The sequence below is a fragment of the Ochlerotatus camptorhynchus genome, unplaced genomic scaffold (assembly GCF_037179485.1).
Source record: "Ochlerotatus camptorhynchus isolate MF236.1 unplaced genomic scaffold, CSIRO-AGI_Acam_v1.1 ptg000232l, whole genome shotgun sequence".
In the NCBI taxonomy this organism is placed as follows: domain Eukaryota; kingdom Metazoa; phylum Arthropoda; class Insecta; order Diptera; family Culicidae; genus Ochlerotatus; species Ochlerotatus camptorhynchus.
In genome coordinates, this window is record NW_027040722.1 from 3,724,428 (window position 1) to 3,747,679 (window position 23,252).

The following is a 23,252-nucleotide window of genomic DNA, read 5'->3' on the forward strand; positions in this document are numbered from 1 at the left end:
GTTTAATGATGTCATATCAAACGTTACGTTGTATGTTCTGTAGTTTTATGATGATGTTTGCGAAACCGTTGCTGAAGTAGTTTGTCTTTTTACATGCTGTGTGATGAGCTTATGCCAAAGATTGCTCATCAATTCTGTTATCCTCGATAAACCACTCGATTCCATCTTCCTGTTCCTTATAGTTTTCCGATGATCCTACCCAACACCGTCAATCTTCAATCTTCCGCATGATTTGTCTTTCGATTGTCATCTAGCCATTGTGAATGTGACTCTTCCTTCGCTGTTGACGGTCTCTTAGATTCGCCACCTGGTACATCCAAGGATATCCAAAATCGATTTTCCCTTTCTCACTGTATCACCAATAATTATCTTTTGGATATTTTTTTTTTTATCAATTTCACTCTAAAACATTAATTAAACTATAACTTTGGTATATTCAAATTATTTTCTACTCATCTTTTGAATCAACTATAATATTTTTTTTTTTAACTTGGTTTACATACTTTGATATCATTGACATGATATGATTAATAATATTCTTCGTTAGTTGCTTGCTGCTCTTATTTTTTTCAATTTCATATTTTCATCCACACAATAAATAATCAGTATGCTATCTATTTTCTGCAAACAAATTCAGAATTAATTACTTTAACTGAACATTTTTATCTGATTGTCGATATTACACTTCTTGTTTTACTCTTAACTTTGTTCCTTTGTGTCATACTTCTTATTCTGATATCTTTCATCATGTTTTGCTAGTATTTTTATTTTATTACCCTACTTTTTCTCTTACTTCGTTTAACTCTTTTTTGTTTGTAGTTGTAACTCACCAATTCTTCAAAGCATCTGGATGGCTACGTCATGAAATTGCAGCAAGTACTCTCTTTCTCCTAATGAGGTTTAAAACGGCACGTATCTGTAATTAGATTCATTTATGCTCGGTTCCAGGTTCCTCTGGCCATACGTTTAATTTTTTTTTTTTTTAGTAAATTCAATTAATGTCTTGTAAGTGGCAAAATTACTGCAAGTGCTCGTCTTCGCTAATTGAGTGGAAACGGTGGGTATCTGTAAGTAAACTTAAATTTCAGTTAGACTCATTCATAAATTCTCGTGCATTCTGGATTCCGAATGCCATTGTCCAATTGTTTATCTCCACATCTGTAACGGTCTGTAAAAAATAAAACGGCCTTTAATAAATTGTCAACCATAACATCATTTACGACTCTGGGATCATTTACAGTATATTAATGCTGTGTTTTGACGGTATTTTCTGTTCAAAATTGTTTTGTATTCAATCTCGCTGTGAGATTCTAGTACACAGTTAGTCCAAAGCGCTTTGTAGGTACAATTTTCTTGTCCACTTTGATCTTGTTTGTCACCGTTTTTTTTTTTCATCATTGTCATAAGTATTATTTTTCAACGTGAAATTTTTTTTTTAATGAAATTATTGTATAAATCTGTAACTGTTTTTCAGTAATTTAACCCATATTGTGTGCTGTTATGTCAATCCTTAGCTCTTCGATCCATTCAAAATCGTACTGCAAAATATTTTGCTCTTTTTTTGATGAATATATTTGTTTTATTAGCTGAATCATTCAATTACTGCATGCATTACATATAGGTCGAAATTTTTTGTATCTCTTTGAAATGTTTTCATCACTAATTATATTAGAAAATACTGTCTACTATTATTAACTATATATAATTTTACCTTTGTTTTCATTTTCTTGAAACTTTATCTGAAGCTTCGCTTTTATGTTTCCATCTCCATATATGCATGTTTTGAACATTTTGTTCAATTCCTTATTAATCCCAATTGAAATTTAATACATACTTTTTCTTTACAATTTTCAATTGTCTCTTATCATTCTGGTTATTCCATAAATTCATTTTCAAATAACAATGCTTAATTTTATATACACATACCCCGGGGTCATTATCATTTAGTCAATAATATCTATTCGATTTTTATTCTTATTATTTATTTATATTACTATTCAATTTAATCATCACCATATACATCATTCGTTCCGGGAACGTCTTCCCTTGTCTAACGCACTCTCTCACAAACATTCCATGTATCCCTCTTATACATTAGCTACAGTTTATCACTTCTTTTTTTTTCACTAATATTTTTATTATTTGCTCGCAGTATTCTTTCCATTTTCATAGCCATCTCCTGGATTAACATCCAAATTTTAATTGTTATTTTAATATGTGTGTCTCTCTGTTCTTAATTATAATATAAATATTATGTATATAATAATCGATAAATAAATAATTATTTGTCGCTACTGACGAATTTGTTCCGCGTACTTTTCATTGTTCATTGATTAATCATTGTATCGCTTTATACGATTGACGTGGATTTTTTCTAATTTCTTCCCATTCTGTATTACCACGGTTTGTTCACTAGGAATTTCCATTACTGTGTATGGGCCACGCCACATACTCTGTAGTTTTTGTCCTACCCCCATAGGGTTTGATTGCACTAAAACTAAATCTCCCCACATTGGTTGCCATTGATTTGAATTTTTGTCATATTGAACCTTCCGCTTTTCTTTTGATATTTTCAAGTTTTCTCTTGCGTTATAATGAATGTTGCTCAAAATACTCTTCATTTCACCAACGTAATCATGATAGTCCATTGTGGAGTTACCTTTTCTATAAATGGATGTGGGAATTTTTGCCTTTCGTCCATATAATAACTCAAATGGGGTGTAATTTGTTGAAGAGTTTATCGTTGTATTGTATTCAAAGTTGAAGTATGGTATCAATTGGTCCCATGTTCTTTGATTCCCTCGAATAAATTGTCGTAAATAGGTTTTCAACTCTCTGTTTGAACGTTCCACGAAATTCGCCTGTGGATGGTATGCACTTGTGTTGATTTTTTTAATTTTCAAAATTTTACATATGTTTTTCATGAGGTTACTCATGAAGTTCGCACCTTGATCTGTCACTATTTCTTTTGGACACCCGAATTTACAGATCACATTTTCGACAAAAGTTCTTGCTACTGTTTGTGCTTCCTGATTTTCCATACATGCGACAATTAAATATCTGGTTAAGTCATCTTGAACGACTAATCCGTATTTATTACCCCATTCCGATTCGGGTAAAACAACGATATCCATAAATAATTTTTCAAACGGCTCTGTAGCTGTTGTAGTAATTTTCATTGGAATTTTGTTGGACTTGCAAATTTTGTTTTTCTGACACGAATCGCATTTTCTTACATAATCTTCAATGTCTCGTCTCATATTTTTCCATGTAAAAAGAGATCCAACTCTCTTTCGCATACGTTTTGCTCCTACATGTCCACCTAGGGGTGCGTCATGAAATTCTCGTAAAATTGTTTCGATTTCTTCACCCTCTATTTGTATACGTTCAGAGTCTGCATTGTACAAAGAAATTTTCTTATCAAATTTCAATGATATGAATTGTATCATTTGTAATACTTCAAACAGTTTTATTTTGCGAAATGATAATATATGGACATGTTTTGCTTGCTTTAGATAGTCAGGACCTTCCATAAAGCTCCTATTGAGTTTCTTTAGGAAACTTTTACCATTGAGCAAAGAGTTATTTTTCCCCTCGATAATCAATCCTGCAATCTTTTCGTTTGGTATATTTATAATTCCATTTTTGTCATAATCCTTCAATCCATGTGGTAAATTACACAGAGTTGAAATTTCCTTGTAGGCTGATCTACTATTTAATATAACTAATGTAGCATCTGCTGAGTCATTAGTTAATTGCCCTGAAATCATAAGTTCATCTGTGTTTACTAATGATTGTTCTACGCTTGCTTTGAAATCATTGTATAAATTGTGGTTATCATCTTTCTTTGTGGTGTTTTCATTGTCACTTATATCCATGTTAACTAATTCATTAAAAACTGAGTTCCTTTGAGGTTGGTCAGTTCTCAAATATTGGTCAGTGGAATCGCTTGATCGCTTGTTGTTTATTTCTGTTTGGGTTGTCTGCCTCTGCATTCTTTGCTGCTGTCGCGTAACGACTGCAACTACCTGCTCTTGTTCTACCGACGTATGTTGTTGATTCTTAATGTTTACGTTACCTTTTTTACAATTACAACGTTGTAACCTTGATTGCCCCTGACAATAACTTGTTGGTTGAATCTGGTTGACGTTTTTGTTTTCCTTCGTGCATGGTAGCCTTGACAAAAAGTCTGCAACAATGTTCTCTTTCCCTTGTTTGTAGCGTATATCACATTTAAGACCTTGCAGCTTAAGTCGCAGTCTTGTTAATGTGGGTGACGTTTCCTTTAACCGCCAAATTGAAATTAGAGGCCTGTGATCTGTGTAAACAATGAATTTTTGATCAAATATAAAATGTCTAAAATAGTCAACCGCCCAAACGATCGCTAATAATTCTTTCTCGATTGTATGGTATCTACTTTCTGCACCTATTAATGCCCTGCTCGCAAAGGCGATCGGTCTATCGACAGTTTTCTCATTAGATAACACCGCTCCTATCGCGTAATTGCTAGCATCTGTGGTGATGACAAATGTATCCTCATAATTAGGCCTTACTAACAAAGGTTCAGATATGAGGCATGTTTTAAGCATTTCGAAAGCTTCCTCACATTCACGCGTCCATACAAATTTTACATTCTTCTTCAATAAATCGTTCAAAGGTTTCCTGTACTTTGCAATGTTGGGAATGAATTTTCCATAAAAATTTATTGTACCTAAAAATGATCGAACATCTTTCACTGTAGATGGACTTTTCATCTTTTGTATACTTTCTACATTTTCTTTGGTTGGTTTTATACCATATTGATTTATTATATGACCAAGATATTTGATTTCTGTTTTCAAAATTTTGCATTTCACCGGTTCCAATTTTAAATTATGTTTGCGTAGTCCTTGCAACACTTTATATAAGTTTTCATTATGTTCTTCGATTGTTCTTCCTGAAATGATGACATCATCCAGATAAACAACGGCTCGAACATCTCCGATTTCGTATAGTACCGTATTCATTAATTTTTGAAAAGTTGATGGACTATTCCTTAATCCCATAGGCATTCTTGTAAATTCAAAGTGTCCTTTTGGGGTTGAGAAGGCTGTTTTAGCGGCATCTTTTGGATCGATTGGGATTTGATAAAATCCCGACTTTAAATCCAATGTTGAAAAATATACACTATCTCCAAGATTATCCATGATTTCATTGATGAGTGGAATTGGATATACAAAAGGCTTAGTTATCAAATTTAAAGCCCTAAAATCCACTACAATTCTATATTTCTTATTTCCAGCTGCATCCAAGTCCCTTTTTGGTATACACAAGACTGGTGCATTCCACGGGCTTTTACTTGGTCTGATGATACCTTGCCTATACATTTCTTCGATTTCTTCATTAATTTGCTTTTTTGTTGCTTCTGGGAATCTGTATTGCCGTTTATTAATGGGTACGTTCGTTGAAGTTTCTATTTCGTGCACTGCCGCATCTGTGTGGGTCAGTTTATCACCCTCAAGAAAAAACACATCACTAAAATTACTTAAAATTGATTCAATTGATTCTAAAGCGCTTCGTGATAAATGATCAAGTTCGATCTGTTCGAAGATTTTATTATATCGTTCGTGTCCTTGAAGCATTTTAATACTTTTGTATTTGACAATATCGTAGTCTATGTCAGCATTTAAGTCCAACATTTCTCTGTCGTCATATTCACTTCCTTCTTCATTATATTCTTCATGATAAAAATCATTTTCCGACGGGTCATCTATTTCCATTCCATTGAATGTATGGACTTGTGTAAAATCTTTACACTCGTCTTCTTTATAGTTTTTCTTGCAAGTGTCAAGCTCAAAAATAGCATATTCAAAATTTCTTCCAATTTGTGCTACATGTTTTTGAAGGAACTCTCCTCCGAGTATACATGGTACTAATAAATGTGTCATTAAATGAAATTTTGCTGGGAATACTATGTTTCCTATGACTAAACCTATGTTAACTGATCCCATTGTTTTTGTATTTCCACCAATTCCCGCTATTGTTATAGTATCATTTGTATTTACTTGGTCTATTCTTAGTGATTTGACTGCTTCATATCTGAGCAGATTTACTGATGAACCTGTATCGAGTAAACATCTCAGCCTATATGCGGGGCTATTAGATGTAGGTATCTCAACAAAAAATAAGTTATCTCTAGAATAGATTTTTTTAAGTGCTATTTTATTTGATATTATATTATAAAGGGGTGATTCGCTGTTATTATATTGCTTATTTTTATTTTGTTTCCCCATTATTGCATGAAAATTAAATTCTATTTCATGACTATTTTTACTTGAGAGCTCCTTATTTCTCTCAATTATATTTTCATCCGCTGTGATTCCTACCATGTCCTTTTTAAAAACGTATGGTTCAATTTCCACATATCGTTTAATGTCTTTCACACTACTTTCTCTATGTATATAATCAATATATTTTTTATTTATAGGATGAGAGAAGCTTTTGAAGATTGCAAATCTGAAGCTCCCACCTATACTTTCGATATGATCTCTTGCGAATGCTGTGCCTATCGTGGCTGGTACAGCTAAATTATGAACTAAGTTAAATTTTATTGGTATGTTACTTCTGCCTATTTTTAAATTGACCCAAATGTCTCCAAATGATTCTTCTTCTTCTCCGTCTATCTCTGTATATGCCACACTAAGTGGGTTAATCAGTTTTGCTCCCACTTTCAATGCTATACTTTTATGCATAAAATTTTCGGTTTTACTTGTGTTAAAATAGTATCTGCAAAAGAACTCCGGGTTTTCTGCTGTTGACATATACCAGTAGAAATCCCCGTTATTTCCGCCGAACATTGGATATTTATGCTTTGTTGTAATGACTGGGTCAAATTTTATCCCAGCGTGAAAACATTGGGAATCTGTAACATGTGTCTTTCCAGGATTCCGGAATTTTAGTTTTTTATGTCTTGTGTTGAAATTATCTCTGATACTGAAATTCTCTCTGCGGTTTTCGTCATTGTATCTATTGCTGTATTCACCTTGGTAATTTATGTTGTAGTTTCCGTTATCATTCCTGTTGTAATTGTCTGACCTATTCGGTGAATTATTGTTATTCATATTTCTGCTAAAATTATTATTTTCTTGGTATTCGTAACTCGTGCCCCTGTAACCATTTTGATTTCCATTGAACGGCCTTTGATTAGACCTAATGAAATTATTCGGAAAATCTCTATGAGATCCGAATTTTCTATCAAACGAATTGATTTGTTGATGGTTTCGTTGATACTGGTTAAAATATTTGGGTTGATTGACATGATTATCCCAATTATTTCGGTTCCTTTGTGATTTTGATTTTTCAGCGATGTGAATACACTGAAGTCTTTTTTCGATATTCTCAATTTGTTTTTCGTAGATACACTCTTCCTGTAAACATTTGACTAGTTCCTTGAAGGTGTTATTTTTCTGTGATTTTGCCATATTTTTCAAGTTCCTATTTTTCAAACCTCCCAAAAAATGTATCCTCAAATTCCGTAGTGCATATGACTCTCTGCCTTTGGCATTATTTTCTTCATATTCATCCACGTGTTCTTTTAATGTTAATGCCCTATCTTTGTAATCTTGAAAGGATTCGTGTGGTCCTTGCTCCAAAGTTTCGATTTTCTGAAAAATTTCTTCCAATTTAATATTTGTCCCAAATTCTCTTTCGAGATTGGTTCTCACTTCGGGCCATGTTTCTGCATAAATGCGTTTGAAATACCCTGATGCCGGAGCTTTCAATTTCATCAAAATTACCTGAATTAAAGGTTCATGCGATTTTTCAACTGGCAATTTCTTAGCGAAGAAATCACACTGATATAGAAACGATGGTAATTCTGAGGCTGCGCCTCTGAACTTTGGAATGCATTGAATAGCTCTTTCAGTTGGGAACTCTGCCATTTTTTTGTTTGTTTTTCGAAGCAAACGAGAAAAAATGCGACTGTTTCTCTGTCCCTTATTAAATTATGGATATTGTTATTATCTTGCCTTTTCGCGAATTTAATTGGATCAAAAACGCTTTCAGCGTAAATTCAAGACAAATTTTATTTTTTTCATGTTTTGTGCTTTGTTAATTAAATTTGCCTGCTGACCTTTTAAATTTGTTGAAATTAATTTAACGTTCCCTTAAAGTGATTGAAAAAAAAGGATAATAATTGCATCGCAAAAATTCTGAATTTTACTTATGATGTAGACATTGATGAGTGGAAACTTATATTTCATATCACGCAATCCAGCATCTTGCAAGAAATATTACTTACAAAGATTAAATGTACAATATTTAAAACATTGCTTGAAACGTATCAGAACTTTAATCAATTTATAATGTTCACTTGTATGATATGAGACGCTCCATTTATGTGTATCTAGAATAGAACTTAACACATTTTTTTTTAACTGTGTACTCACCCTATCAGGAGCAGGATCAGGGTTATTCCTTGTTGAGTCTGCGATGAAGTTCCCAGATGAAGTGTCCAGATGAAGTCCCCATATCTTTATAGTTGACCAGATGTGCACCAATGTGCTGTACTCTTTATTAATCACTAGTTCACTTTTTCCTTTTTTTTTTGTAATTTAATCAAAGTCACTTTTTGGTTTTTTAACACTTACTGATTTTAGCCAGTCGAAATTTCGGCGTTCCAACACTTGAAAATAGCGGTTTAGTTTCCGCTGTCACCAGATGAAGCGCCCATACTCCGTTGCGCATCCATGTTTCACTCCCGATGTGAAGCGCCCAACGTAGAGCAACAACTCGCGTGGTCTTTCTTTCTCCGTGAAATGAAAGACAGTGCAATTCCATTTCTACTGTATGGAAAAAGCTCTTTGATGAATCAGTTATCCTGAGGTTGGAACTGTGCTCGTCCGCACCTAGCAAACCTCGGATAATAAACTCATCAGAACAACTGCCCCGATTCTTTATTATTCGAAACCTTTTATACATGAATTTGTTACTTAAACTCTACACAATAGTTTTTCTCCAGTATGTACATATAAAGCGAGACAGATAGCTTTTCTCTTGGAAAGTCGGTGTCTGTTTTTTTAACAAGAATTAATGCTCCTCGCGGTAGGAACGGCTATGTAGGATGCTTACTCACCAATGTTTACTTTGACCTTTCTCGAAGCACCTAGTTAAGCCAGCGCGCATCGCTGACGACGCGGTAGCAACTGTTTATAAACAACTGACCCTGGAAATGTGCAACATTGTCACTGCTGCTGTTAAGTTGTGTATTTTCTACTACCGTATGGGGGTCTATTACTGGTTAATTTCTTACTCAGATTGATATTGGATTTTGAGGCCTTTGCATATGTTCTCTAACGTATTCTCTTTCAATTGGATGAAAATTATTCGCAGCTCCTTTAATCGTATGCCAAGGAGCGAACTTTTTATCTGACGCTGCCCATGAGCGTCAGCACAGATTCCTTGGTGATAATTTTGGCCACTTTTGTCCAGTCTTTTTTTTCAAATTCTTCGATTGAATTCGCTGCCTAAAAGTGTTTCCGTAGACATCCCTCGGAAAGGACCCAAAAAGTTTCGATTGACCGAGTAACTATCGATACCAAATTGGTCCAAAATAGTACTAAGCCTGTTGACAGATCATGGGCCGCAGACGCCGAATCAAACACTACCGAACGTAAATTTCAGTGTTCATCGTCTCCTTCGTCACAATGGCTTTGAAGACTTTCCACACTCACATATCGCTTGCCAAACCATGGCCGTCTTACCAACTGTTTCGGTATGAATTGACTTTTGGTATTGTCAACTTCCTGACCATAACGGACTGTGTAGTATTGGTTTCCCGGAAGCGCCTTGTAGTCAAATTTGACGCATGTTTCATCGTCCATGATAACACACGCCAATATTCCACACAGCAGGTTATCATATAGCTTCCGAGCGCTCGGTTTGACGGATGCACCCGTTTCTTGCCTTGGCACGTTGGACGTTACTTTTCGATGTTCTCAGTTTTTTGACCAAATCTCGAACAGAGGCACTTTTTTATTGACGAAAGCTTGGCGATTTTCTGGTCCACTTTTCGGTTCACCGGTCCCGGTTTACGGCCAGATTTCGATGTGTCCTCGAAGGTAACATCTTCACCAAACTTCCGGATGGCGGTTTTGACTGCTGCGATACTTTATTCCTCCATTTTCGGCAACTTCCTAACTGATAGGTGCATCTGTTTGCGCTTTTCCGGGGCAATGCCTCGCATTTTGATGATTTTGTGATTTGCAATTTTGTTGAGCAATCAGTAAACAACAACACACATCGATCAACAGCAGATAAACTTCATCGGGGTAGAAATGGCGGCGAGTTGAAAGTGTGCTTATACTTTCTGGGATACTCTATAATATCAACATGAAGCTTTAGGGTGATAATTTATTAACTAGGGAAAGTTATAAATTACCACACTAAAGCTTCATGTTGATATTAGCAAAGCATTTCCAACAAACTCTGAAAATTGTAAACTTCACGTATGAAGTAACAAAAAATAAATTTGAATTTAATTTCTCTCGAAAATCTTCTCAAAAATTCGTTAAGAATGTTCCTTGGAAATCGTTTGGTATGCCACTTAGAATTTGGAAATGTATTCTCATTAGAATTCCCTTGGAAATGTCATCAGAATCTATTGGAAGGCTACTCAGAGTTTCTTTTGAATTATGCTTAAAAGCTCCTTTAAATTCCCTCAAATTTTGTATGAATTCTCTAAGAAATTCTCTTGAAACCATCACCAAACTAGCTTGAAATTCTGCAAACAATTGATTGAAATTTAAAAAGAATTAAATTTCTTTGGATCTATTATCCATATTTCCTAGCAACTCTCCTCAGAATTTGTGGTTGATGAATTGATAGATCATCATTAAATATTTTTTTGCCACGTAACGTGGGTAAATTCCTATTCCTGACTACTTCAAACTATGAGAACATGATTTTTCAGTAAAGACCGTTCCGATAATTATAAATACACTAACGATGAACCGTGATTTCAAACTGCGTGAACTATTTTACAAAACTCTGGCTGCATCCTGATGTTTACATCCTACTCTTTGACGTGTTGTCAGTTTTTTTAATACTTTGCGAGGAAATGTGAAAATTCGTGGCCTTACTCCTGAACAAAGAAAACGGGTTGTGCGCAAATGGTGTACCGTGAGTGGACTTTCCTTAAGAAAATTGTCTAAGAAGGAGGGTATGAGCGTTGGAGCAGTACAAACCGCATTACGGAAGTATGCTCTTTCGAAGATTCTGCAAGGCGTGGAAGAAAACCTGACCCCGTTGACCCTGAAATCAACCGGAAGATAAGAGATCGTTTTAAGCAGCATCCATCTGCATCAGTGCGAGATGTGGCGAAAAAGATCGTTACTTCGGCAAAAAATGTCAGGCGGGCCAAGAAAAGATTGGGATTGGAAACCCATCGGAAGCAGAAGCAACCAAAACGAAGCAAAAAGCAGGCTGCATTTGTGAAGACGAGAGCTCGGAAGCTGTACGACTCAATGCTGAGGAAAAACTGTTGTATAATCATGGATGATGAGACATACGTGAATCTCGATTATCAGACTCTGCCAGGACCGCAGTTCTACCAAAGTAAAGGATGTTCCTGAACCGGTCAAAGCCATTTACACCATTTACAAAAATTCGGCAAAAAGGTCATGGTTTGGCAGGCGATATGCCAGTGTGAATTTCTCGATTATTTAAAACAGATTACTACTCTTCTTGCTAGAGTGGTACACGAATCATAAAGTCACATATGTGCCAAAAGATATGGATCCGCGAAATTGCCATGAGGCTCGCCCTAATAAACAAATACCATAAACGAACTGTATCCCGGATAGGTAAACTATCTCACAAATGGTTTGGATGATACCCCGAACACGTCGTTAAGCTCTCTTTTATGGTTATTTGTATTAGGGTCGCCCTATCGAAACTTTCTGGGCGTTGACAAAGGCAAAGCTTAGGAAACATGTTAAACCAGCGGATACAGTTAAAAAATTCAAGAAAGTTTGGTCTAAAGTGGTAAAAATTGTAGCCGAAGGTACTAAAATGGCCTAAAACTTTACACTAGTTTTATTTAATTCACTAACAAAGTGTATTTATAATTAACAGAACAGTCTATAATCAAAGAAACACGTCTTAGTCCTTGTCTATTTTTATGCCTTGTTAATAGTGATAAGTCCTCAGGTTTACTTAAAATGAGTTCGTTAGTCTTCATCTATGTGATTCCTAATATTCTATTCGTTGTTCCCTAGTTTGAAGTGGTTAATACTAGGGTTAAGTGTTAAGAATGCATGGTCATTATCGGTGTCATTGCTTAATTTTGTTGCTAAGGAATCCAATTTTGAGTGATCTTTGAACTCTTCGAAGAGTATAAATAGCGGGTATTTTCAATTAGATTCGATTCCTTGGGACAACTGTATCAAAACCGAATACTTCATCATTTCTCAATAGTGATGGAGACCTACGACATGCACTAAATTAAGGACACGGGATATACAACAATAGATCAAATTATTGGTCGCAGTGGTTTTATGTCCCGAACAGACGAAACAAATAGATTGATTAGGTGATCATTAGGTGTAGTTTCAGGATTGTAGTCAGTTATATCATCATTAAGTTTCAGCCACTTTGAATCCACCTTCCAATTCCCTTATAATGTTGCGTGCTTCGATGTGTATGTATTTTCTCCAGTGTTTCAATGTGCACTCACCAGATAGCGTGGCGATCGCAAAAGGGAAACGTATCGCATAATTGATAACCGGAATATCATGTTAATTAGATATCTTTGTTGTCGTTCGTAGCGTGCTTCTTTTTCATTTTCGTATTAGACACGAGGGGGACGACTCTATCTACGATGCAGGAAAGATTTGTTTTGCTGTGGCTAGCTGCGCGCACGCTGAGTAGATAGAAAGAAGATTGACGACGATTCTGAAGATTTCCTGCAAAAAGATGATGCACGATGCAAGTAGATGCGAGAAATGAAAGAAGATTTTTCGTAGATTGATTCGCTAGTGGAAGATTTGTTGAGCATCTAGACTTGAGATTTAGATGTGTCGCTCCCCTCGATTAGACAGGCGTTATGGAAGTGATGCGTTTAACACGTTGCCTGAAGGAAGAAAACACACGAACTAAATTCAGAGCTTCGAAAATATAGAGCCCTGCGTGCGACACAATATCACATATCACTCTTAGAACTAATTGAAAAGGCCGCAAATATCCGGTCCGATGGAATATTTTACCACCTCAGCGATGATGTCACTGTAGTTTAAAATAAACAAAAAACACAAGCACACAACATAACCTAATCTTCACCGTTTCCAAAACCAACCGTCAATTATAAGTATAGGCACTCTCCCATTTATTCTACTCTCTGCGCGCAATACATAAAGAACCGGTTCTTCAGTCACCGCTCAGGAACGTTGAAAAGGGTGTACAGTAGAATGTGGATCAACTTTACAACCCTCGGCTACTAACTGCCTTTCGATTTGTTTTGCGATCTCCAGCAAATTAATTTAGGATATGGATGATATTGTGAATCTTTGGCGAGCATTTTTAATTTGTTTCGATTACCATTCATTTTCCCGTATAAGCTTTAAAATTCTAGCTCAAATATTATAGAATATCACCTTTGTACAGACACGTCACGGCGACGTCACTGTAACGAATTCCGATGCCTTTGCGTTGGTTGAGAAGTTTTTCGTGTTCGACAATATTTCCAAACCATCGTTATCTTATCGTAAAAATTAAACAAACAAAGCAGCAGAATCAAGATTCAAAAGTCTTGCAAAATCTAAGACCAACATTTCAATAAATTATCCCCATCATATTTCCCTCACTCCACGTGGTTGACGATCTGCGTAATAGTGCTAAATCATCTTGATTCGCCTGCCCTTTCTCCCCTTGCGCCGTTCCGTTTCCTGTCGGTATGCATACTGCACCTACTGCAAGCTACTTCCTTCTCCAAAACAAGAAAACCACAGAAAAACGGCGAAACAATGCCCAGCAGTGCATATTTCCGTCGCCTGAATGTATGCAACCACTAACGGACTAGAAAGCCCCTTCCTTGCCTCCGTGCCCCGTGTTCCACAACCGATGCATTTCCGATGGTGCCTAGTAGCATACTTTCAGGCGACAATTTTACAGTTGGCTAAACCGGCGCTGCTGCTGCAGAAACCACGACGACAGAAGCAGACAGAAACGAAAGGTTAAAAGTCAAGTGAGTTGCACTGCATCATCAGCATCGATTTTGCCGCCGTCCGAGTCCGGGCGGGAGAGAACCGGACCGAACGATGGCTAAGAACCTTAAGGCAAGGCAAGTGCATCTGAACGGAAATCATCGACTGGTGCAATTTCTTTCTTTTAAATTTAATTTACTGTGGGAGCGAGAGACCCACTGACTGCGAGGGAATTGTTCGTCATATGCTTGCATTTTATGCGGGTCAACGAAGAGGCTGCCATCCTGCAAACAAACAATGCGGTTACTTACGCGGATGCACTAGGCGGTTGCGATTTCCGGCTTTCACTTATAGTTAGTTTGTTTGCCTTAGTAGTGTAGTCCCAATCAACGGGGAAAGCTTTGCGAATCTGTAGAGTACCGCGGACCCCCGTTAATCTGAACGACTCTTCGTGCACAGACAAACAGGCATAACTCTTGCATGTTTTTCATCGAACACGCATTTAACGGTCAATTTGAATGTGTGTTGGTTGGTAAAGCCACCGCCTATGGCGCGCATAGTCAATTTCCTTGCGTCTGACGTTTACACACTTCCGCCATCTGGTGAGCGTAGTGCCCATGACAATATATGCAACAGGTGGCGCTAGTGTTTTTTTTTCCGTCGATCTTGTTTTCCGTGCTGAGCACCAATGCTACCGACGCCAGGAAGGCAGCTCCCACACCTGGACCCTACCTATCGATCCATCAACTCATGAACCGGGGACCAACGGCTTTACTTCCCTTCCGAAGGAAGACGTGATCAGAGATGTTATGCCTCAGAACATCCCGGCGGCGCCGACTGGGATTGAACCCAGGCCTGCTGGGGTGAGAGGTAATCACGCTTACCACTACACCACCGGCACCGCTGGCGGTAGTGTTTTAGTGACGATGTTTTACACAAAGCGTTATGTCTCTTTGCCTGTGCTTAGTGCATGTTAACGGGGTTCATTTTCATTCTAACTTGTAGTAACCCTACGACCGTCGGAAAAGCGAGTTTCTGGCAGTGCTGATAAAAATCGGTTTTTCTACACTCAACTTGGCTGAATATGTAGACAACCTGAATAGATAGACCAACTACCTGCATGAATTTGAATTTTGACATAACAGCATTCTCTTGATCAAGGCAACCTCTGAGTATCAAAGGCAACATTTGTTTTTCTTCATTCGTGGCTGGATGTTCATTACGCCTCTGTGTTGTCAATATTATTATCGTCTTCATCTTGGTGGGGATGATTTTGAGGATCAAATGCAAAATGATTATTTTCATTTGTCACGAGAACGTGTCGTGTTGGTTTTTACACACAGATCGATGGCAAGTTATGCCTCTTTGTATGTACGCGAAGAGTCGTTCAGATTAACGGGGGTCCACGATCCAGGAATCCCACCGCTATTTCTCGACTGTACTAGTAACTACAGGGAATCAACTCATTTGGTTGTCAAAAATGGTCTGCGTAGTTTATGAACAGCCCCTTACATAGACTTCCAGCCAAATTAAAAAGGCAAAGAATTTTCAATCGTATAGAGAACCTAGAAGATTAAAGAACGAGATGGGACAACTTCGTGACCGGCGAACATAATGGAAAAATTCTAAAAATGACGTGAATCTTAAGTCTCGTTGGTTAGTTTGAAGAATCCTGATATATATTAGTAAAACGTGTTGAAAAGACGAGTTCTTTGGATTTCAATGATTAAAAACGTTCTTCAATGGCAAATCCAATAAATTTCAGGCAACCATTCGAAGGACTTCTGAAGAACACCAACAGTCCATAGAACTTTAAAATTAAACAAACAAGCGACTCCTTATTTCAGGGAAAACCAGATAAATTTAAAAACATGTTGAATCCATATAATTCAATGACAAATACAGATGAATTATAAAAGTGAAAGTATTCTTCCAATTTCATATAACCTAAAAGACTTCTCTGCATTGGTAATTTTGACTGAACTTGGATGCTAACAGTGGACCCCTAGGACAAGTTCTACCATCGACAAACCGACATGAATGATCATACAAATTACAAAGAAATTTCTGAACAAAGCACAAAACTGACATCTGCCGCCGTGTTCGCGAAATATATTTATCCTAGCCACGAACATGCGCACAAAATTTATGAGTTGGTTCGTGCCTAATCTATTTCGGATAAATTATTTTATCTAGATAAAAAATTTCTATGGTTTTGACAGATGGGAACACTGCACATTTAAATCGGCCGTTATGGATTCTCGATCAAGAGTTAAGTTTAAGTTTCATGTCGGTTTGTCGGTGGTTCTACGATATCAAGTCTGTGTTCACGATTAATGTTCCCTGACCATTAGTTTCTAATGAAATACTAAAAAAATAACATTATTGATAATATACTTCTCATTTTTTAAACCCTTTAATCAAGGTGCTGCTAGCTGTATGAGCTTGCAACGTGCCAGCCTTAATTGTTATGATATATATCAAAGTGTGTTCACTTTGTTCCTGCTTTGGCAATTCAGTATTTTAAACATGTTTTCGTTACCTGCACGTCCGTATAACAATAGACATCTTAAAACTTAAAACTAAAACTAAATCTTACATAAATATAAAGGGAATTGATCATTGCAATTGAGGATTGCAACGACTGTTGCCTGAAAATAACTGAAAGCTTGAATTTAATAAAGTTCAAAAGCTCCATGCGAAGAGCATGGAAATCGGAAGTGGTTACCACAATAGGGGTGACCTTTTCCTTCTTGGCATTAAGTCAGGAATGTTTAGTGGAATTTTGCTTGCATGATGAATCCTTCAAATCATCCGTGAGCATATCAAATTGTGTTCTTTAATTTTGAAAAACATATCGGTTTTTATATATCATCTGAAAGAGCTTCGTTTTCTGAGTACAGCGATATTTTTTTCGAATTCACACACTTTCATGTCGATTTTTAAATCAAGATTTAAAGCAAAATAATAACTTCTGTTTGACACTAAACTGACAGCTCGCTCCCATGCAAAGTGACACCGAGGGGCGCTAATAAGGTGATTTTTGCAAATGTAATCGTACTTATTTAAAATAGTTCCAGTGTACCAAAATGGATGAAATTTTGGGTTTGGGTTACATTTTTAATGCAGATTACGAATATGCATTTACCTCAATACCCTTAAAGAACCCAATTGATTGCCCAAATGAATTTCATCAGAAGGGAGATCAAGAGATTCCCCTTTTCATTTGTGTTTAGCCGCCATGGCGGCAGACCAAAGTTACTCCCAAGGGCCGGTCACTCCACACACTTATTTTGCGCCAACATTTTTCTCAGTGTACCTCTATTTTTCCGCGCTGTGCCGATAGTGCTATTCATCAGACTGACTTTGTTTGTGAATAATTGTATGTTTGGCTACCCAGTATTTTGACAGTTCAAATAGTTTGTTTTGGTTTGTTACGAGCTGTCAAAGACAATGGTCACGTCAGCACCAGATCATCAGAATTCGGCCGTTGGAACGCTTCCGATTCCGTGTGGACCACGCAGGTCGATCTATTCGGATGGGAAGTACCGCGGGTAAGCGATTCACTACGATGGCAACGTGATAGACATACTGTACACCATTTAGAATCAGACAGAAGGTCTACTGCATCTGGGACAACAACCTAGAGGATGAGGATAGGCATCGGAATGTGACGTTGACGTTCAACAGCGCGACTAGTACGGTGGACAATTCACTTGGGTAGGCCATCAAGAATATTGCTGCTGCACAGCACTCGGATTGGCCCAGTTCCCTCTCTTATATGTCGCAGTGCGATGAAGATTTGATCCACGGAGAATACAGCAAATATTACACGCTGGTGAGGCACATCGGGAAGGTCGCGTACGGGTATGTGAAGCTGAGCTACCAGAGCTCGGATAGGTTGCTGGTGATATCGAAGATCACACTGAAGGAGATGCTCGTGCCGCAGTTAATGAATGACCGATGAAAGCGAGAAATCCCGATGGAAGTGTACCTGTTGACGCACGTGAAGCATCCGAACATTGTCAACATGTTCGATTGATTCGAGAACAAGTTCTTCCAGGTTGTTACGGAAATCCACGGCTCCGGGATGGATCTGTTCGAGTTTATCGATCGAAGACCCGATCTTTCGACAGATTGCTAATGCTGTTGCTTTCCTGCACTCGTTGAACATGCTACACGGGGACATCAAAGATGAGAACGATGACATCGATCACAAATTCCGTAAGTGTTAGCAGGCAACCACTACTCGGGCCCGGATTTTGAATTGTGGGCTCTCGGTGTGACTCTGTACTGTGTTGATGTTGTTCGAGAACTCATTCGTGGACGTTGAGAAAATCCTGCAATCCGAACTGATCATTCCGCACGAAATCAGTGAAGAATTGGAGTACGTGTGGGTTTCGCTGTTGGACAAGAATCCCAAAACTCGGATCACCACCAGTGGAGACGGAATGGATGACACAGGACTTCAATTCGTCACAGTTCAATGTTGCCAAAATCGTCCCTTGCGCACCGTACGAAACCTATCAGTAGACGTGTTACGTAGATTCGAATATCTGTTACAGCCAGATGTGGTGGATGATGTCGATGGTGAAGATGGCGATGAGCATGTCGAGATGCTGGACGATGATATTTGTCCTCTGTCGCAGATGATGACATTGATCTAGATGACGATATCTCCGGCAAAGAGATGAATATTACTTCTACCGGTCTCATCAGTTTGTCTCTGAGGGAACCGGAAGGAACGTGCATCATTCAGGTCGATGGTGATCGGATTGGCCAACAATATACAACATAAGCTTTATTTCTACTAGAACGCAATTGTGATACAGAAGATAGGATAAGGATGACGATGGCGGTACTGGTGCTGCTGCTTCACTTCAGCACGATTCGTCCAGTAGCAGCAGTTGCGTTGGTGGCGCTGCCAGTCCATTCAATTCGCCGAGCAAAAGTAACCGTCAGAGGCGGCCGCAGCAACAACAGCGACAAAAGCATGCTTGGGAAACGAACCACCCGGTAGTTGTCGTGATGTCGGCATCTTCCGTAGCTCCGGTTGCGGACCATGCCAGTAAAGGGTGAGTTGGAGGCTCCGGCGAAATTATCTGTTGCGGATACCAAAAATTGTTTGTGTCAACAAGCAAATTTTGACAGATACGCACTGCGCAAGCGCAGAAATAGTGCAGTGATGCCAGTTACTTTAGAGATCATAAAAATTTTGTCCCATGGGCGTTAAACAGTGCCAATGAGTGTGCCATGGTGTGCCCTACTGTGTTTTTGGCACTCTGTGCTGAGGGGTTGGTCAACTTCCAAGCAGATTACTATAAGAATCCGAAGGATCGAAGAAGAATTTTCCAAATCGTTTTCAAAGCAGGATTACCTAGGGTAGGGTCCAAACATTGATTGAAGTTAAATAAGAGTTAAACAAGGTAAAATATGTGCAGGGAATATTTAGCACTAAGAAGTGCTGTTTAAATTTGTTGTAGCAAAAAGCAAATAGCAGTAACCCTTCCTTCAGCAAAAAGCAAGAGAACACGATGCGGATTGATTCTTTACATTTGATTTAACAGTTCGCTTCACGTTAAGCATAAGTATGTCATCGGCCTTGAAATGCCTTCTATAGAGGGAGTCATTGAGGCAGGCCTGTCATGGTAATAGCTCATGGCTACTAAGCAGATTACTACAAGAATCCAAAGGATCAAAGAGGAATTTTCCAAATCGTTGTCCTTGTAGGATTACCTCTGGTAGGAACCAAACAAGGATCGAAAAGGAATAATTAAATAGAAATTTATATTTTTCTCCAAATCGATTTCCAAGCAGCCCGAGAATCCAAAAGATCGAAGAGGAATTTTCCAAGTCGATATCCAAGCAGGATTACCTCGGGTGGATCCAAACATGGATCGAAGTTGAATAAATATCAAACAAGGTAGAAGATTTTCAGGTAATATTTGGCACTGAGAAGTGCTTTTTAAATGTGTTGTAGCTTTAGGTAGCAGTAACACTTTCTTCAGCAAAAAGCAAATAGATCCGCCAGAAATTTCTTAAGCAGCTGGATATTGCAACTACGGATTGATGGTCAAGGATCACGCTTCTCATCGACAGGATAATCCGACGATTCGCGCAAGTGATGTCGGACTTGTTAGTGTTTTCCGTTGATTTGAGGGCGAGAATTTTGGACTGGTTGGACTGGACTTACTTAATAAGAAGGAGATGCTCTATAAATGACCTAGATGGAGCATTTATCCCAGGATCTTCAAGCTCTCCCGGACCATCAGAGACCCGACATTTACCGTCATTTATAGAGCATCTCCGTCTTATTAATCCAGCAGGCTTGCATTCGTCAGGTGTCGCCTCTCTTGCGTACTCTTCAACGAGTCCCAGTGATTTGCCAACCAGTCCAAAACACTCACCCTTAACTCACTAACAAGTCCTCACTCTTAAGTCAATCACTAACAATCCTACGAAAAATTCAGAGATCTTCCGACGAAAGTTCACAGAACTTCCAACGAAAAGTTTAGAGAACTTCCGACGAGAGGTTCAGGGAACTTTCGAAGGGAGTTCAGAGATCTTCCGAAGAGCAGATCAGAGTACTTCTGATGGAAGTTCAGAGATCTTCCAATGAAAAGATCATGGAATTTTCGACGAGAAGCTCAGAGAACTTCCCACGAGAGGGTCAGAAAACTTCCACCAAGAAGCTCATAGAGCTTACTACGAAAAGATTAGAGATCTTCCAACGAGAAGTTCACAGAACTTCCAACGAAAAGTTTAGAGAACTTCCGAAGAGAAGTTCAGAGATCTTCCGAAGAGAAGTTCATAGATCTTCCGACAAGCAGATCAGAGTACTTAAGATGAGAAGATCAGAGAACTTCCGACGAGAGGTTTAGAAAACTTCCACCAATAAGCTCATAGAACTTCATACGAAAAGATTAGAGAACTTCCGATGAGAGGTTCAGACAACTTTTGACGAAAAATTTCTAAGAACTTCCCTGAAGTTTCATTGAATTTTCTTGAAGTCCACAGAACTTCATTAAAGTTCCCTTAAGTTCCAACGAGAAATTCTGAGTATTTCCGTCGAGCAGCTTAAAGATCTTCCGACAAATTCAGTGAATTTCCGACGAGATGTTCATTGAACTTCCCAGAACTTCCACCGAAAAATTCACCTAAGTTATAGAGCATCATTAAAGTTCTCTGAAGTTAGAAAGTACAGTGAACTTCCGTCGAGAAGTTAAGAGAACTTTCAATATGAGAGGTACACAGATCTTCCGACGAGAAGTTCACAGAATTTCCAACGAGAGGATCAGCAGAGGAGCATTTATTCCAGGATCTTCAAGCTCTCCCGGACCATCAGAGACCCGACATTTACCGTCATTTATAGAGCATCTCCGTCTTATTAATCGAACAGGTTTGCATTTGTCAGGTGGCGCCTCTCTTGCGTACTCTTCAACGACTCCCAGTGATTTGCCAACCAGCCCAAAACACTCACCCTTAAGTCACTAACAAGTCCTCACTCTTAAGTCAATCACTAATAATCCTACGAGAAATTCAGAGATCTTCCGACGAAAGTTCACACAACTTCCAACGAAAAGTTTAGAGAATTTCCGACGAGAGGTTCAGGGAACTTCCCAAGAGGAGTTCAGAGATCTTCCGGAAGTGAATCTAGAACACTAAGTTGAGAGCACGCAATAAGCTAATATGCGATAAACAATGAACTTGAAATGCCAAGACGAAGAAGAAGAAGAAGAAGAAGAAGAAAAAAGAGTCTTGAATAGAAAAAAAAGATCAACCGACCATTTATCCAAATAAACCAAAGAAAACACAAGGAAACAAATAAAAAGGTCTTCAGGGCCGGAGGTTTTGATGTATGTAGGATTACAAATATCAGTTTTGACGAAGGATACGCTGAGTTTTGAGGCAGGTCCCAATCATTTTGTGCAAACAGTTTTAGATCATGCTTTTCCACTCCAGTTGGAACGTAATAGCCATGAAAAAGATAAAGAAGGAATACGAAGTGCAATATTTTTGTTCTCAATACAGAAGTCAACACATGTCGCATCCCGTTCCCGGTGCATCTCTCCGGAAGGGGCAAGATCATGGGAACAAAGTTTATTTGATTTGATTATTTGCCGCTTTGTCTTCCAACTGTTTCCACTTCGTTTCTCGGTGCTGCAGCACTCACTGTTGTGTGCCGTGTGCCTCTACGTGATTGTTTGCGGTACCCGGTGTCACTTTGCACACAAATCCGGACTGATTTGTGACTAGGGCGTACATGCTTTTGTAAACAAACAGGTCAATCGCTGATTTTTCACGCATAAATATTCAATCGCGGAGACAACCATACCAAATGCTAGAGGAATCATTCAAATAGAGCTTTTTGACGTTTAATCAGCGCACACTACTGCACCATTTAAATCGAACGAGTGCGAGCAAGAGGGAAACGGATTAGTGGGAAAACAAACCGTCCATTCATTCATGTGTGCTAGATAGAGAAAGACGATTAAACGTCAAAAAGTTCTATACCGGATTGTGTTGTTAGGTACCGAGATTGAGCTTACAAAAAAATGTACGCCCTAATCACGAATCAGTCCGGAAATGTGACTACCACACAAGCAACGAAGGAGTGCAACTGTACGTAATAATAGGTATATTGATTGACCTGGGTAAGCCTTTTTTGTTCGCTTTCCTAACACAACGCGGGAGCCCACTTTAACCGACGACTTAAAGCGTTTCAATTCACTGGAAAATGATGAAAAAATTGTGAAACCTTGCACGTGAAACGTTACCAACCGACAGTTGTTTAAATATTTCAAACATCAAACCGAATTAAGTAGGCCTTAAAAACTTGGCCTCTCGTGGCTTATTTGAAAAAAAACGCCATAATGATGCAGATTTTAAAATTTTGCGACGCGTGATATTGGAGAGCTCAAAATCTACTTGAATTAACTAGTTTCAGCGAATGTTTTATATTCAATAAAGTTCTTCTGTGAGCATCGGCTAACACTCCAGTTGATTCTTGCACCGAACTTTTAGGTTTGCGACTAACCGCCACTAGGAGTCACTTCTTCTTTTTAAAGGAAACAC

The 23,252-nt window shown here is 38.2% G+C and overlaps 1 protein-coding gene and 1 pseudogene across 1 annotated transcript in view; both read left to right on the forward strand.

Annotated features, from left to right (window-relative positions):
* LOC135704200 (ATP-binding cassette sub-family G member 1-like) overlaps positions 1 to 23,252 on the forward strand; it is a 119,536-nt gene that overhangs the window by 42,055 nt on the left and 54,229 nt on the right. The gene's annotated exons all lie outside the window — the stretch shown is intronic.
* On the forward strand, positions 13,998 to 19,694 carry LOC135704244 (PAS domain-containing serine/threonine-protein kinase-like; annotated as a pseudogene).